The 15,390-nt window shown below is 29.2% G+C and overlaps 1 protein-coding gene across 4 annotated transcripts in view; it reads left to right on the top strand.

Annotated features, from left to right (window-relative positions):
• Window positions 1-1,791: 1,791 nt before the first annotated feature.
• LOC105215084 (protein diaphanous homolog 1) overlaps window positions 1,792-15,390 on the top strand; it is a 38,886-nt gene continuing 25,287 nt past the window's right edge. Inside the window, exons 1-2 of one of the 4 annotated variants that reach the window (XM_011188838.3) lie at window positions 1,792-2,352; window positions 2,779-2,840. The gene's annotated coding sequence lies outside the window, so the exon portion shown is untranslated. Of the gene's footprint in view, window positions 2,468-2,513; window positions 2,538-2,778; window positions 2,841-15,390 lie in introns of those variants that run through there. The other 3 variants (XM_011188837.3, XM_011188835.3, XM_029042172.2) reach the window with 3 other exon arrangements.

Below are 15,390 nucleotides of genomic sequence, written 5' to 3'. Positions count from 1 at the left end.
TCAAAGGCTTTGGCATTACATTTTTTATGGCACGCTGATTTATCTGTCGTTAGTCACAAAATTATGAGATATATTGATTTGTATTTGATTGAATGTAACATATTGGGCGATGAGCGCGATCAATCATTCAGTGCAATCAATCGTTTAGATATTCGTAATTGTTGTGGAAAGGGTTAAGGAGACTTTCTAAAAAACAAAAACAGGTTTTTTTGTAAAAATTCATCAAATTAGGTACTTACGAATACGTCTTTTGTTCCTGTGCCATGTGCCTTTAAGTAAAATCAGTAAAAAGTAATAAGGTAAACTCATCAAAATCTTTCGAAAACAAGATTTTGTATTATATCTTCTAAAATGGAGTACGTACGAATTTGAAATATTGTTTTATACTTTCTTACTATAAATTTAAAAAGAACAACAAAAATGATCATCAGATTGTGTCTATAGCTGTCATACAACAGATTGTTCGAAAACTAGTTTTTGTTAAATAATTTCTTAAATCACGCAACTATGTTTATGAAACTTTGCAATATATTTACATTTCATCGGCAAAAAGTATATAAGAAAAATCAATAAGATCGTATTACTGTAATACATAGCTGTCATACAAATTATCGTTCAAAAACAAGGTTTTGTGTTATAACTACAAAAATTATGTGGCTACGAACATGAAATTTTGCCAATTGTTTACATATCATGACCAGAAAGTGGTCTGCTGAAATCATCAAGATCAGATCACTACAACATATAGCTGTCATACAAATAGCTGTTCAAAAACATGATTTTGAACCATAACTACTCGAAATGATTGGCTAGGGAAGCGAAATTTTACAAGATGTTTATAAATAATGTTTAAAAAGTGCACAGGCAATATTAATAAGATCGGATAACTTTAACGTATAGCTGCCATATAAACAATTGTTCAAAAACCAGATTTTGAACTATAACTACTCGAAATGATTGGCTAGGGAAACGAAATTTTACAAGATGTTTATAAATAATGTTTAAAAAGTGCACAGGCAATATTAATAAGATCGGATAACTTTAACATATAGCTGCCATACAAATAACTGTTCCAAATCCAGATTTTAAACTATAACTACTCGAAATGATTGGCTATGATAACGAAATTTTGCAAGATGCTTACAAATCATAAATAAAAAGTGGACAGGTAATCTGAATAAGATCGGATTGCTACAGCATGTAGCTGCCATACAAATAATGGTTCAAAAACGAGATATTAGGTTATAATTCCTAAAATCTGATAATAATGAACACGAAATTTTGTAGGATATTTACAAATGATTTATAGAAAGTGTATAGATGATATGAATAAGATGTGATAACTGTAACATATAGTTGTCATACAAATAACTCTTTAAAAACAAGATTTTGAAATATAACTCTCCAAATTGTTCTACCACATACCCGAAAAACATTTTTTAAGACTACCATTAAACGTTTTTTTTAACTCAACCAGCCACCCTGTATATAATATGATACTTTCAGTTTCAAAAACAAACTCATCAATTGAGTATCTACCACACAATGTCAGGCATTGCTCTCAGTGACTGTTACAATAACAACAATCAGTCATATATTTGCATATGACAATTGTACGTTGACAAAATATGTGAGTAGAAAAGTTCTCTACTCCCCACGATTAAACTCACTTTTATTAGATAGAATATGCTGTCATGCAGCACACATGTGCATATGTATGTTTATATGTCAGTAGTTGCAAGTATTCCACCTTCATTGTAGATTTATAAATGCAATGTGTTACTCACATTCCCGGCTCAGTGCAAATTTGTCATTCAATCGTGTCTGCAGTGCACCGTCGCTAAGCGTACGAAATTCGTTCGGCTCGTGTGCGTGTTCCCTCAACATTCCCGTTGCCAAATTTACGAATTCAACGAAATCTATTAAACCAAAAAAATATTCAATTCGTCTTATTGAATTTGCTTATTGGTCGGCAGCAGCTCGTCATTTGGCTAACATACATACTTACGGCATATACTTGTCTATATGCATGTAGTTTGTGTATTTGTTTGTTAGACGATTGCGTCCGTTATATGATTACCGCTTCGCTTGTTGTTGTACTTGTATTCTCCTGTTTTGTTTTGTTATTGTCTCGGTATTCGTGCGCGCGCGTTAATCGCTGACGCTTCGTCGAACTCGTCTCGTCTAAGCTGTTGAGTTGCTCTTTAGCTCGGCCGGCGTTGTTGGCTTTGGCTTTAGGCTATCGGCTGACGGACTATCAGTGCTGCATTGGCATTTTCGGCTGCGGGGACTCTACTACTTTTGCACTGCATTGCATAAAAATTAGTTCAGTGAAGTGAACGGCTTCAGCAAGTGAGTGTCGCGCGTGAATGCATCCGAATCGAGTGGAGTTTATTGGCAAAGCATAATATTTGAATATAACGGCATTCTAGTAAGAAACTAACCAATAACTGAGTCGGACTAAGTGGTGCGTGTTAAATCGTTTGTGTAATTTTATAATTATTATTTGTAATAAAAATTATTACGGGTCACAAGAGGTGCTTGCAGCAAACACTTGTGTGAATTAATTGTTTTATTATTTTAATGAACTTGAAAAAAAAATAAAACTAAAAAATAATTATTCTTTTATAGAAAAAAATTTTAATTTTACAAACAATATTTTTTCTGCCTTTCGAAAAAAAAATAAAAGCAAAGTCGAGTTCGGATAAAAACTTTCAATTTTTAAATTACAACATAATATATTGTGAAATAACGCCTACGATTTTGTATTTATTACAGCTACAACGCCATATAGGATTAAACAACAATTATAAATTTATTGGATTAACACATTTATAACGGTAAGTGTAGTGAATAGTACTTTAAATAATTCTTTAGCAAAAAAATACGAATAAATTTCAAATATGTGTTTCATTGCTCGTATAAAAAAAGCTGTTTGTTAAAATTAACAATTAATTTTTTTGAAAAATTATGAGAAAATGAAAAATTATTCTTTTGAAAAAATTATGAGAAAAAGAAAAATAAAATTTTTGAAAAATATTATGAGAAATTTTAAAATAAAATTTTTGAAAAAATTTGTGAGAAAATGAAAAATAAAATTTTTGAAAAAAATTATAAGAAATTTTAAAATAAAATTTTTTAAAAAATTTGTGAGAAAATGAAAAATACATTTTTTTGAAAAAATTATGAGAAAATATAAATAAAATTTTTTAAAAAAAGTATGAGAAAATTAAAAATTATTTGTTTGAAAAATTTTTGAGAAAATAAAAAAAAAGGTTTTTTGGGAAAATATTATTTTATTAAACCAAATTTAAGTAAATAATTCAAAAGCCATTTTTATATTATGAAAAAAATGTATGGGTATGAAGCATAAAATTTGTATTTATTAAACCAAATTTAAGTAAATAAATCGAAAGCCATTTTTTGGGGAATATTTTCATTGAAGAATATTAATTTTTATTAAAAAAATGTGTACAAACAGCTCACAGTCCAATAAAAAAATTTCAAAAATTTTACTTAAAAATTTAAGCCAACAAATTTCTAAGCATTTTAAGGAATAAATTAAATTTTTTAAAAATAATTTTTTCAGTTGCCAATTTTAAAATATTTTTTATATATTTTTTCCTTTTTTTTAAACGGTCAATTGACATAATTTAAAATGAATATTAAATCACATTAAAGACTGAAAAGCGAAATTATGGCGAAATTTAGTCGATTCAATCTAAATTTTCGTTTTACAAAAGACTTAAGTTAGAAACTTTGTCTACATTTCATTCGACAAAAGACTTAAGAACGAAACTTCATCTAAATTTCTGACGCATAAAAACCTTAAGACCGAATCTTGATTCAAATTTCAATCTACAACAAACTTAAGACCAAAATTGAGTCTAAATATCGGTCAAACAAAAGACTTAAGGCCCAAACTTGGTCTAATTTTGATCTACAAAAGACTTACGACAGAAACTCGATGCCGCCTTTAGACGAAAAAAAGTCTTAAGGTCGAAACTTGGTCAAATTTTAAGTCTCTCAATTGTAAAAAAAGTCAAGACCTCATTTTGGAATCTATAATATTTAATTATATTAATTAAACTTTTATATTTATTCTGAATTTATTTCTTATAATTGTTCAAAAAGAAGTATATTTTGAAATTCGAAGACTTACCACATTTTATTAAGAAATTTGGCTTTCATTATATAGAACTTGATTATATGGGTATAGAACAGGTGTAGAAAACACTGAGAGAAAAAGCGAATATGAAAAAAAATGTTCAAAAGTAGTCTATAGTAAGTCCTTGGAGATAATCATCCTTCTAATTTCTTTATAAATTTTCAAATAAACACATATCAATTTCCAAGTTAGTTTGACAGTTATACTTTTGAGATATTGTATATCTGTATATAAGAATATTATATTTTTTTTTGTCAAAAATAAGTTAAATGGTCGATTGATTTTAATACCCCCATTAGTGCATCTTTGAAATAAAACTTTATAGTTTCCTTATAGACATTTGACCTTCGAGGTCATTCTCAAAACTGGCACAAAATTGCAAACTATAAACCTGAATGAAAATTTGAGTTACGCAAATTTTATGCTTTTGTCTAACTGAATGAAGATTTCTTCCGTATCAGAAGTAGCTTCATTAAATAGTGCTAAAATGCGCATAAAATGCACGCAATGCTTCTAACAAAGATTATAAACGAGGAAAAGAATGGCTGGTTAATTAAAACATATGAGACTTATCAAGCTGAATAAGGTGATATAAACAAGTACCTTGCTGCAGCAAATAAAGTTATATGTAGTTCCACTAGCGCTTTAGAATAATAATTTATATAATTATTTTATATATGTATACCCATATAAGATTGAGCTGTTCTATAAAATCAGGAAGCTGTTCGCTTAAAATTTAATGCATATTTTACAACAACAATATAAATATATTTACATTATTAATGTATAAAAACAGGATTGACAGCTCTTAAGCTTTGCTTATCTGCAATTTATTACTCTATTTTATTGAGGGCTTGTGTGACAAATGGCCAAACATGCAATTAACAAGAATAACGCAAATGCAAGAATTAATCTTAAAGTATTTAAATTCGCATATAAACATTTCTATCGTACTTTTCCTTTCATAAATACCGGATTGGAGAACCTGCCTGAAAGTAGCCAAGCGTCTATGTAGATATAACAGATACATTATTCCCCATTGCATTCCCGTTGTTTTGCTTGAATGTAGCATATATTGGTTTAAACAAAAACAAACAAAAGTTAAAAAAATATAATAAAATTGAATACTGGCTGAGTTATGTGCTTGGTGACAAAATTATTAGAAATTCGTAGAAATACTGCCATAGATGCCAGGTGATTTTTGTGTTTAGATAGCGCTTTGTTGTGTAGATGAAATCGGGTTGATAGTATCTCTTTTCATAAATTGGTGGCACATATGGTGTTATTATTTGATTGAGTACAGAAAACAAGTTTGAAGCTTGAAAAGATTTGCTTTTCGCTAAAGTTATCAAAAAAAGGAAGATTAGTTGAATTATCCTTAGCACTTAAAATTATATAAAAATTTAAGGAACTTGGCTTCAATCAGTATATTAAATTTTATCATAATATATTAAAAAAAAATAAAATATTCTTTTTGAAAATAAATTATAAAAATAGATGGTACTAAATTTTATTCAAAACAGATATTCTTAGTACTAAACTCTTGGTACTAAACATTTTGAAACAAAAATATTTTATTTTTTCACTTAAATTTGCAATAAAATTATATTTTAGTACCGTCCTGTATTTTTAGTACTCCTTCAGTACTAAACTCTTGGTACTAAAACCTTTAATGCAAAAATATTTATTTTTTTATTTACTTATATTTGCAATAAAATTATGTTTTAGTACTAAAATTTTGAAATTACATGTATTCATAATACTCGGAATTTTGTACTAAAAATTGTATAATTCAAAATTGTTGTAAAATTAAAACGATTTATTTTAAAAGCATACAAATCGTGTTGGTCTGTTTAGTACTAACATATGTGCGCATGTTTCAAGCTAGTATGTAATAGTCTTAATTGCATGTTTAAAGCTTATTATGATTTATGATAATAATTTCATACAAATTAGTACTAAATTTTGTATTTTTATATATGTGACCTGGTCTACGAAAAGGGAGCTAACGTGCGAAAACTAGTTTTCTGGGAAACAGCTGTTACAAATAAACAACTCTCATCTTCCATCCGAATCAACTAAAAAGTGAAAATTGATTTTTTGACACCTAAGCCCCCTTTCCGTAGACCAGGACACATATAGAAAGCGTGCTGGATTCTCAGTACTAAAAATATTAAAACAAAAATCTAAATTTTTTTGTACATGTAAACTGAGTATCAAAATGATATTATAAAACTAAAGGTAATTGCAATACTAAAATTGTATAAAAGAAAATATTTATTTGTAGGTTAGTGACTGCACTAAAAATATTTCCAAGAAGTTAAAAAAATCTTTAAAATTAGTACATAATATATGTATACAGAAGCAACTTTGTACATGATACTAATTAATTTGTTTCTAGTTATTTAGAATAATTTTAGTACTAATTTTTAGAACAAGTTTAGTACTAATTTTTAGAACAAGTTAGGTACTAAGTTTTAGATCACATTTCAAACAATTTTAGTATTAACTTTTTATAATAATTTTAGTACTAATTTTATCAAAAGATTTTAATACAATTCTTTTAGAACACATTTAAGTACTACGTTGTACATGATACTAATTTATATTTTTTTCTAATTTTTCTGAACATTTTTAGCACCAATTTTTAGAATCAGTTTAGTACTAAGTTTTAGACTTTTAAAACAATTTTAGTACCAAATTTTAAAATCAATTTTAGTACCAATTTTTTCAACAGATTTTAGTAATAATTTTTTAGAACAAATTTAAATTTAATTTAGTACTAATTTGTACGAAATACTAATATTTTATTTCTAATTATTTAGAACAATTTTAGTACTAATTTTAGAACAAGTTTACTACTAAGTTTTGGACTTTTAAAACAATTTTAGTATCAAATTTTTATATTAATTTGTGTACTAATTTTTTCAACAGATTTTAGTACTAATTTTTTAGAAAAAAATTTAGTACCAATTTTTTAAACCAAATCGATAGCCATTGTTTCTACAAATATGTATATATTTTTATGATTCTTGCTGACCGAAGAATAGCCGTCTTTGTCGGTTGAATAATGAGGATGTACAAATAATAAAAAAATATAAAAAATCGGCAATAATTTGTGTCATTCTTATTTGTTCAATTCTAACCATTTTCTTTATTTTAATATTTTTTAATTTTACGTATTCAATTGTCGCAACCTTTCAACTAGTAAAGCTTGACAAGCTTTTAACACCTCAAACAGTTAACATTTTCTGCTAAAAAAGTATATACATATGTATGTAAATATAATAAATATATGTATATTATATTATTAAAGAAGTAAATATAAACTAATTATTTCTCTGTCTTATGCAAATTTAACACCTTACCTTTTAAAGCCACTCCTCATATTTGCAACTTTGGCGACATTGAACGCCTTTTACACTTGACTGCTGTCGCTTAGTAACATTTCTTTCTAACAAGTAATAACTTTTACTTTCATCTTGGCGCGCTCCACACGCTAACAAACATGTTGGCTTATTTCTAATTCAGTTGTTGGCACATTGTTTACACAGTTACTACATATAGTGGCTAACACACATTGATACATACACAAGTAAGCACAATGCGCTGAACCGTTAAGCAAAAGCAAATAAAGTCCACAAAAAGGAATTTATATTGAATTTATGCTAATTTAGCTGTTAATTAAAGACTTAAAAAGTCAGATTTTGTTATATAATATTTTATAAAATATGATCCAAAGTAATATTTAAATAATAAAGCGTGGAAAATAAAGAAAAAATAAATACGAGGAAATGATAACTATAAAAAATTTTTTAGTGTTTTTATAAAAAATTAAAACAAGGAAAAAAAATATTAAAAAGTTTAAAAAAATTATATTAAACTAAAAACCTCAGTAACGTAAAAAAAAGTTGTATTTTAATTTAAACCAGAAAATTTGCACATGAAACGTTTTTTGCGAAAAAGAAAAAATAACTCATATTGCTCATTGCCACTTGAGTCAGCTTTATTATAATACAAAGCAATTTACATAAATACAAACGAATTCAAATTTGGGTAAGTGGAAGACCTACAACTAAACCTTAAAAGTAACAGCATCAAAGTCAATGCATTATGCGATTAATCTCAAGCGGAATATCTTCAAGTCAACAACAAACACAGTAATATAAAAACATGCATATATATGTATACACATATAATATCAACCGCCCCGTTGATTGTTTGCTTAGCTACGCAATTATTTAAATTCAAATTGTTTTTATTGTTATAGTTGTTGTTGTTGCATCGCTATCTAATAACGTTTTACTGTCACTGTCATTTAAATCGACAATGCGCGACACAATGACTTCCATGACTGTCCGGCATCCGGTGCAGGCAAATAAAAATAAAGAATCAACCGACCACAAACCACCGACCATATATGTACATAAGTGACTGAGTGTGTGTGTAGTGCGAGAGATAGTTTAGTGTGCGAAATGCATGTCAATGTCAGTAGTGCAAAACTGAAATTACACAATAAATGTTTTGCATGCGCTGGCAAACCAAAAAATAAAATAAATCAATCAAAAAGCGCACACACAAGAGATACGGATCTTGCGCATGCGCATAAGCCGCATACAATGGTGCACAAATAAAATAAAAAACAATAGTCACAACTTTGTTTAAAAATGATAAGGAAGTAAAAAATAAAAACAAAATGTTTGCAGTTTGAGTTATTGATACGTGTTTGTGTGTGACCTTTTGGTTGGTATTTAATTAAGTAATTTTAGTGTAATTAAAGGTTAATAGCTAGAGGTTAAGTGCTTATTAAAAGTGAGTTAATGCTGATATTGGTGGGTTTAATGTGTGATAATGTTAGTTAGAAGAAAGTAAGGTTAAACTTTGAGGACATCTAAATAATAATATGAAATCCAAAAAAATCACAAAATTGACGATTTATATCATAAATAATTGAGACTGATTAATAATAGCGTTTTTAGACAGCCAAATAAATTGATCAATTTAAATTTTTATTGAGAAACCCTTTTTTGCTTTTTATACTGCCGGCTACTCGATAACCGACGAGCTTTTATACATTTTTGTTTTTGCTTTTCATAAGAAGTTGGTAAGTTTCATCAGCTGATTAATATTTTCAGAAAAAATTCAGCTAATCGCAGACAAAGAACGTATTTCGTAAGTCTTTGTCACAGAGTTGCCGCCAAACTGATCAATTAACTCCTGTCTAAAAACGCTATAAAAAGAAGTTTAATTAAATTACGAAAATCATTACTTAAGTTTTCTGGAAGTTTCTGAGATAGACATATTTCAGTTCTTTTTTCATGACAATCATACTACTCTCTTTTCATAAGACTTACATTAACATCCATTAATTCTCTCCTTTTAAACACCCAGTAGTACCTGCTAGTATCAAATTTAGTAATTTAAAGAGATTTCTCGAACTTTTAACATTTCGTCAAATTCTGTTTTAAAATCAGAGTATTTGCTTATTCCATCAACTTGAAAGATATTGCATTATAAAGTGATTCAGTTTCATAATTACACAGTCACACAAAAAATGTTTAGTTCTGACTGGGAGTCTTATTTTGTGTACCGAGGTCGATTTAACCCCTTCACATCAGGTTTTTGACATAACCGATTACTTTTCAAAAATTCAAAATGGCGGACCAATATGGTGGACACATTTTAAAAATCTGCAATATTGAATTGAAAAATCGGTACTGGATTCGTAATCAGCGACTCCGAGAACCACCGAGTAACGAATTTAAAGCGAAACCGTTGAATTTTTATAAAAGCTGTCTGTCATATTGGTTTTTTGGGGTTGCCATTTGCCTCAAAAATATAAAATATTATCTTTTCGTTGCCTACATTAGGGGCGGAATGAGGCTGTAGAGCAAGTAATTGAATTTTCAGGAACTTATATTCTTAACCGTAAAAAGTAATAAAAGCGTGATTAAACATTATATTGGAAAAATTATTTTCCTTGCCTACATTTTGGCGCTAAAATATAAAATTTTCAAATAAAATTTTGCCAAATTGTGTCACTAACTGCTTTTCAAGAGCTTAAAATTCGGAATTCATCAATCAAGCGAAATATTTGCTGAATAAGGCTTTTCCACATATCTCGGATGGCTAGCTCGACTGAAGAAAATAAGATAACAATTTTTCTCAGTAATAACAATGGAAAACGCTAGGTACAGAAATATATATCAATCAAAAAATACCGATTATGATCAAAAAACTTCAATTGAATTCTCAACGTGTATTCAAAATATGAATTAAAAATAGACATACTGACCATATATACCATATATACTCAAGTATCGGTCAAAATCGAATGATTCCGTATTATTATCAGCATTTTTTGCATATTTTTCTATTTCTTCTACATATTTTAATTTCATATAATTCTAATATACCGTTATAAAAAATCAAATCTAAATATTAATAATTAATAATTTAAATATTAATTAATTAATAATTTAAATATTTTCCAATTTTTTTACAAAATATATAATCTCAAATATAAAAAAATATTTTGTTTAAGTTTAATATTCCTAACGAAAGTTCAAACTACTTGAGTGCTATCAAAAGTAAATCCAAACACAAAAGACTTAAGACACAAACTCACTTGTTCGCTACATTTACTACACTTAGTGGGTGAATGGCTTCACTGCGCTATCTGCGATTTCTGAGTAAACAATTTTCATGAATTTTTCACACCTTTCGAAAACACTACATAAAGCAAGCAAACTGGCAAACATGCTAGGCTGTTTCGCAAATAAAATCGCGTATATGCCGAAAAGCATTAGATATGCACGGGAAACAAAAACAACACATGTAAAACAACAACAACAGTAGTTATCATTGCACGATCGTGCATTATGCATTTTCGAAACACATCTACATATGCCAACAACAAAAGCAAATGATATTGTAGATTATTTAACTATTTATTTTGCATATAAAAAACTTGTATGTTGTTGTTTTTGGATTTTATGGCGATTCTTTTATATGGGCTTTAAACATTTTCGGAGCGCTTGTGTGCAATTGCTTACATGTTTGAAAATCCCAATTTGAGCGGCGCTAGCTAATTCTGCGCTAAATAAATTTTCCAATAGCGCCAAGCGAAAAAACTTGTATCTAGAGAATTCGAAAAAAAATCAAAAAATTTGAAAAAATTAAAAAAAAATTATAAAATATTCGATTACAAAAAAAAAGCAATCAAAATCATTTTTAAGTTATTTCTGTTGCTTTTATTGTCATTGCTTTGTCCGCGTATGGTTTGCGCGCCTCGAATTTCTAAGGTGCGTTCATGTGAGTAATGCATGTCGCTGGCACGCATGCGTACGACACGCATTGAAGGCTACAAATGCTGTTGCGGCATGCATTTGGCTCGTTGGCCGTACATAAAAGTGCATTTGCGCAAATCTTTTTACGTCAGATTTGTGGCAGAGATTATCGAGGGTGTGTGTATTTTATATAATATTTCGAACTCGCTGCTCGGTTGGAAGTTTTGCAGAGCTAAATGTAGATGACAGTTGCTTGTGACAATTTCAATATTAACAAGGGTTTAAGTAAATTAAATAACTCAAAAACTACTAGCAGAGGGAATAAAAAAGCAGAAAAAATATTTTAAGAAATATGTTCAGAATAAGTTTTCTTAAAAAACGCCAATGCTTTCTTATAAAAGGTCCTATGTTTTCTTATAAAAGCTCCGATGTTTTCTTATAAAAACTCCGATATCATTTTATAAAAGCTGTAATGTTTTCTTATAAAAGCTCCAATGCTTTCTTATAAAAGCTCCGTTTTTTTTTTCTTATAAAAACTCCGATAACATTTTATAAAAGCTCCGATGTTTTCATATAAAAACTCCGATATCATTTTATAAAAGCTGTAATGTTTTCTTATAAAAGCTCCAATGCTTTCCTATAAAAGCTCAGTTTTTTTCTTATAAAAACTCCGATACCATCTTATAAAAACGCTAATGCTTATAAAAGGTCTTATGTTTTCTTATAAAAGCTCCGATGATATCATATAAAACATATAAAAAAAATAGCATGGGGGTCATAATTAGAGCCTTGGGGAATATTATTCATCTCCAGATATTGTGATAGCCACTCAGAAGCATAAAACAATTATTTAGTACATATATTGCTCAGATTCCTATATTTTTTGTTATATTTTAGGAACAATTGCCAACCGTTACTTTATATCCATAAAAAATAGTATTTTGTTTTCCATTAATATATCTGTTTATTTGCTATCATGAGATATCTTTAATCTTGCTTTTGACTAACCATTTTATTTTATTTGAACACCTCTTTTTTCTCCCATAATCGTGCCTCATTTTGGCGCCGAAGTACAATTCTTTAACGCTTGCGCCACTATCCGATTGATCTTTGTCATGTTCGCATGCAAATTTAATGCCACAGATTGCATTAAACTGTGCAAAAATGAAAACATTTAATTGCCGCTGGCAGTGTTGCGGCATGCGCAAGCCTATAGAAAAAGAACAAGATCAATTTATAGGCTGACAATTAAAAAGGGTGCAGCCGCAGCAGCAAAGAATTTCAGAAACAAAGTAGACGCATGCCGCGCGTCTTTGCGCTCTTGCATTTGGCATACGCAGGCGTTGACTAAGCTATTTAGTTCGCACTCAATTCGAGCACTTACTATTTCTATATCAGCTAAAGGCTTAGAAGTTTCGATTTTTACTTGGCTTGTTTCAGCAAACGCATAAATTAGTCGCTGAAAAATGCAATAAACGGCAAAAGAGTGATCACGAAATTTGTTTCTTTTTTTACAAGAACAACAAGCAGCAGTCATCAGCCTGCAAGGCCTACTACAGTCATTCCCCTTACCACCAGGTGTTGAAAACGTTGTTCAAGTTCAACGCAGCGCACCGAGCCGCTCGTTTGGCAGCCGCCATTTTTTGGGGTGCGACTCATTTGCTGTGCCATATGTACATGAAAAATTTGCATCATAGCTACATTTAATAGCCACGCTGATTACGTGTTCTAACCACACACACACACCCCACAATAACAACAACAACAACAAAGTGTCATTGGCACTACACGATATTTGCATTTAATTAGCTGAAATAATGACAGCGGAGCTTTCTAATTAAGCAAAACTGACAAAGTGCAGCAAAAGGCGTTGCGAATAACAAATAGAGGGTGTGTGTTTTGTAAGTTGAGAGTTTTCAAATTTTCGAACTTTGAATTTAGAAAATTTTGAGAAATAATAAAGACACACAGATTTTTCGAATTTTCGAACATTGAATTTCGAAATATAAAAGATTTTTCGAACCTTGAATTTCGAAAATTTTGCGAAATAAAAAATCCAAATACTGGAAATTTCATCAATTTTGGAGGTGTAGAGTTTTCGAATTTTCCGAACATTGAATTTCGAAAATTTTGCCAGTTAAAAAAGCCAACTACTGAAAATTTCGGTAATTTTGAAGGTAAATACTTTTAGAATTTTCGAAATTTTTTCGAACATTGAATTTCGATCATTTTGCGAACTAATTAAGTCACATAATGAAAATTTCAATAAGCTGTCTGTATTTTATTTGTAAACAAATGTGTATTGCTCTTAAAAGGCACCCTTTTTTGAAGTAATAGTATGTTATATGTAAGTCTTTTAAATGTATGTATGTATACATCTGTACAGATCTATTAAAATTGAAGGCATTGTGGGTCATTACTCTTTTCAATCTAGTCAAATTCGTAACTGGTTCAAATTAATTTTTAACTTTAATCATTTGTTGCGTACAAAATGAGTATGTTGAACCCAATTTACTTGCCTTTTCATAATTCAAATTAATAAAATAAAAAACAATTAAAATGTTTAAACCTTATGGCTGTGAGGTTAATTGGGTTGTGCCAATTTTTTTCATACAAAAATCCACTCGCACTCTTTATAAATGAATGAAAATTATAAAAAAAAAATAAAAAATAATTATCTCAATTTGATAACTCATAAAACTGTGAATTACATTATTGAATATCAATATCGAAAAATTTAATATATTTATTCCCACGTTTAACTGAAGATGACAAGAACTGCAAATACACACAGATACACGGGTACAGCAGCATTATATTCACATTTGACACATTGCAAGGTGAGTTGCAAACGTCAATTACTGTGGCCTATCACGACTGCTTGTGGCATCACGGCTGCTGTTTGCTGTCATGAACAGCAGCAACAATGTTGCATTGAAAACGAAAACACTTGCCTGCATAGTGTATAATAACGTGTTTAGGCTAATACACCGGAACTAGTTGTTAACGGTATTGAGAGTATGCACAGAAAGATTCTAAATGGTGTTATTTTTAGCAACAACAGGTCCTAACATATTATATTACGTTCTTTCAATCAAGATCCCTGAGAATAATTTATTCGAAGATCTAATTTTTTCGAAGTTCTAATGATTTCGTGTTTTATAATTAATGTATTAATGAAAATCAAATAAAATTCCCTTATGGATGAAAATTTTATAGATCTGTGAACATACTTTCTACTTTAATAGATCAAAAGATCAATTTTAGATCGAAGCTACCTATGCTGAGAAAGATGTTTCCGGACAAGCTTTTTGTCGTCTCAAAAAGGATAAAATAAAACAGATGAATTAAAATGGAAATATTCATCATTCATCAATATGAGCCAAGACCTCTTTTTTTAGAATCAGTATATCAACTAATGGAAGCTAAAGGAAGAAATGTGTAGGACGACTTCCGGAGATATCTGAAAATAATAGTTTTGCTTGTGATCTATATTAAAAAATTATCCAAAAATTATTCTTAAGTTTCTTTAGGCATCTTTTGCTTTCATATTTTGTGATCTATCGGTAATAAACGTCCCTTATAGCGTTTTTAGACAGTCAAATTAATTGATCAATTAAAATTATTATTGAGAAACCATTTTTGCCTTTTATACAGCCGGCTACTCGATACCCAATCAGCTGTTATACATTTTTGTTTTTGCTTTTCATAAGAAGTTGGTAAGTTTCATCAGCTTTTTTAGCAGCTACATCTACCATAGCTTTTTTATCAAAAAATTCAGCTAATCGCAGACAAAGACCGTATATCGTACGTCTTTGTCGCAGAGTTGCATTTGATTTTCAAGTCGATAAAAATTCAATTATATATTAATGTAGGTTTTTATTTTGTATGGTACATCAATCTTAATAAGCGTTTTAATCAAGCAGAGGCCGG

Source organism: Zeugodacus cucurbitae, chromosome 3, assembly GCF_028554725.1.
Source record: "Zeugodacus cucurbitae isolate PBARC_wt_2022May chromosome 3, idZeuCucr1.2, whole genome shotgun sequence".
NCBI lineage: Eukaryota > Metazoa > Arthropoda > Insecta > Diptera > Tephritidae > Zeugodacus > Zeugodacus cucurbitae.
Note: the sequence above shows the minus strand (reverse complement) of the source record. Positions and strands in the feature narration are given on the sequence as shown.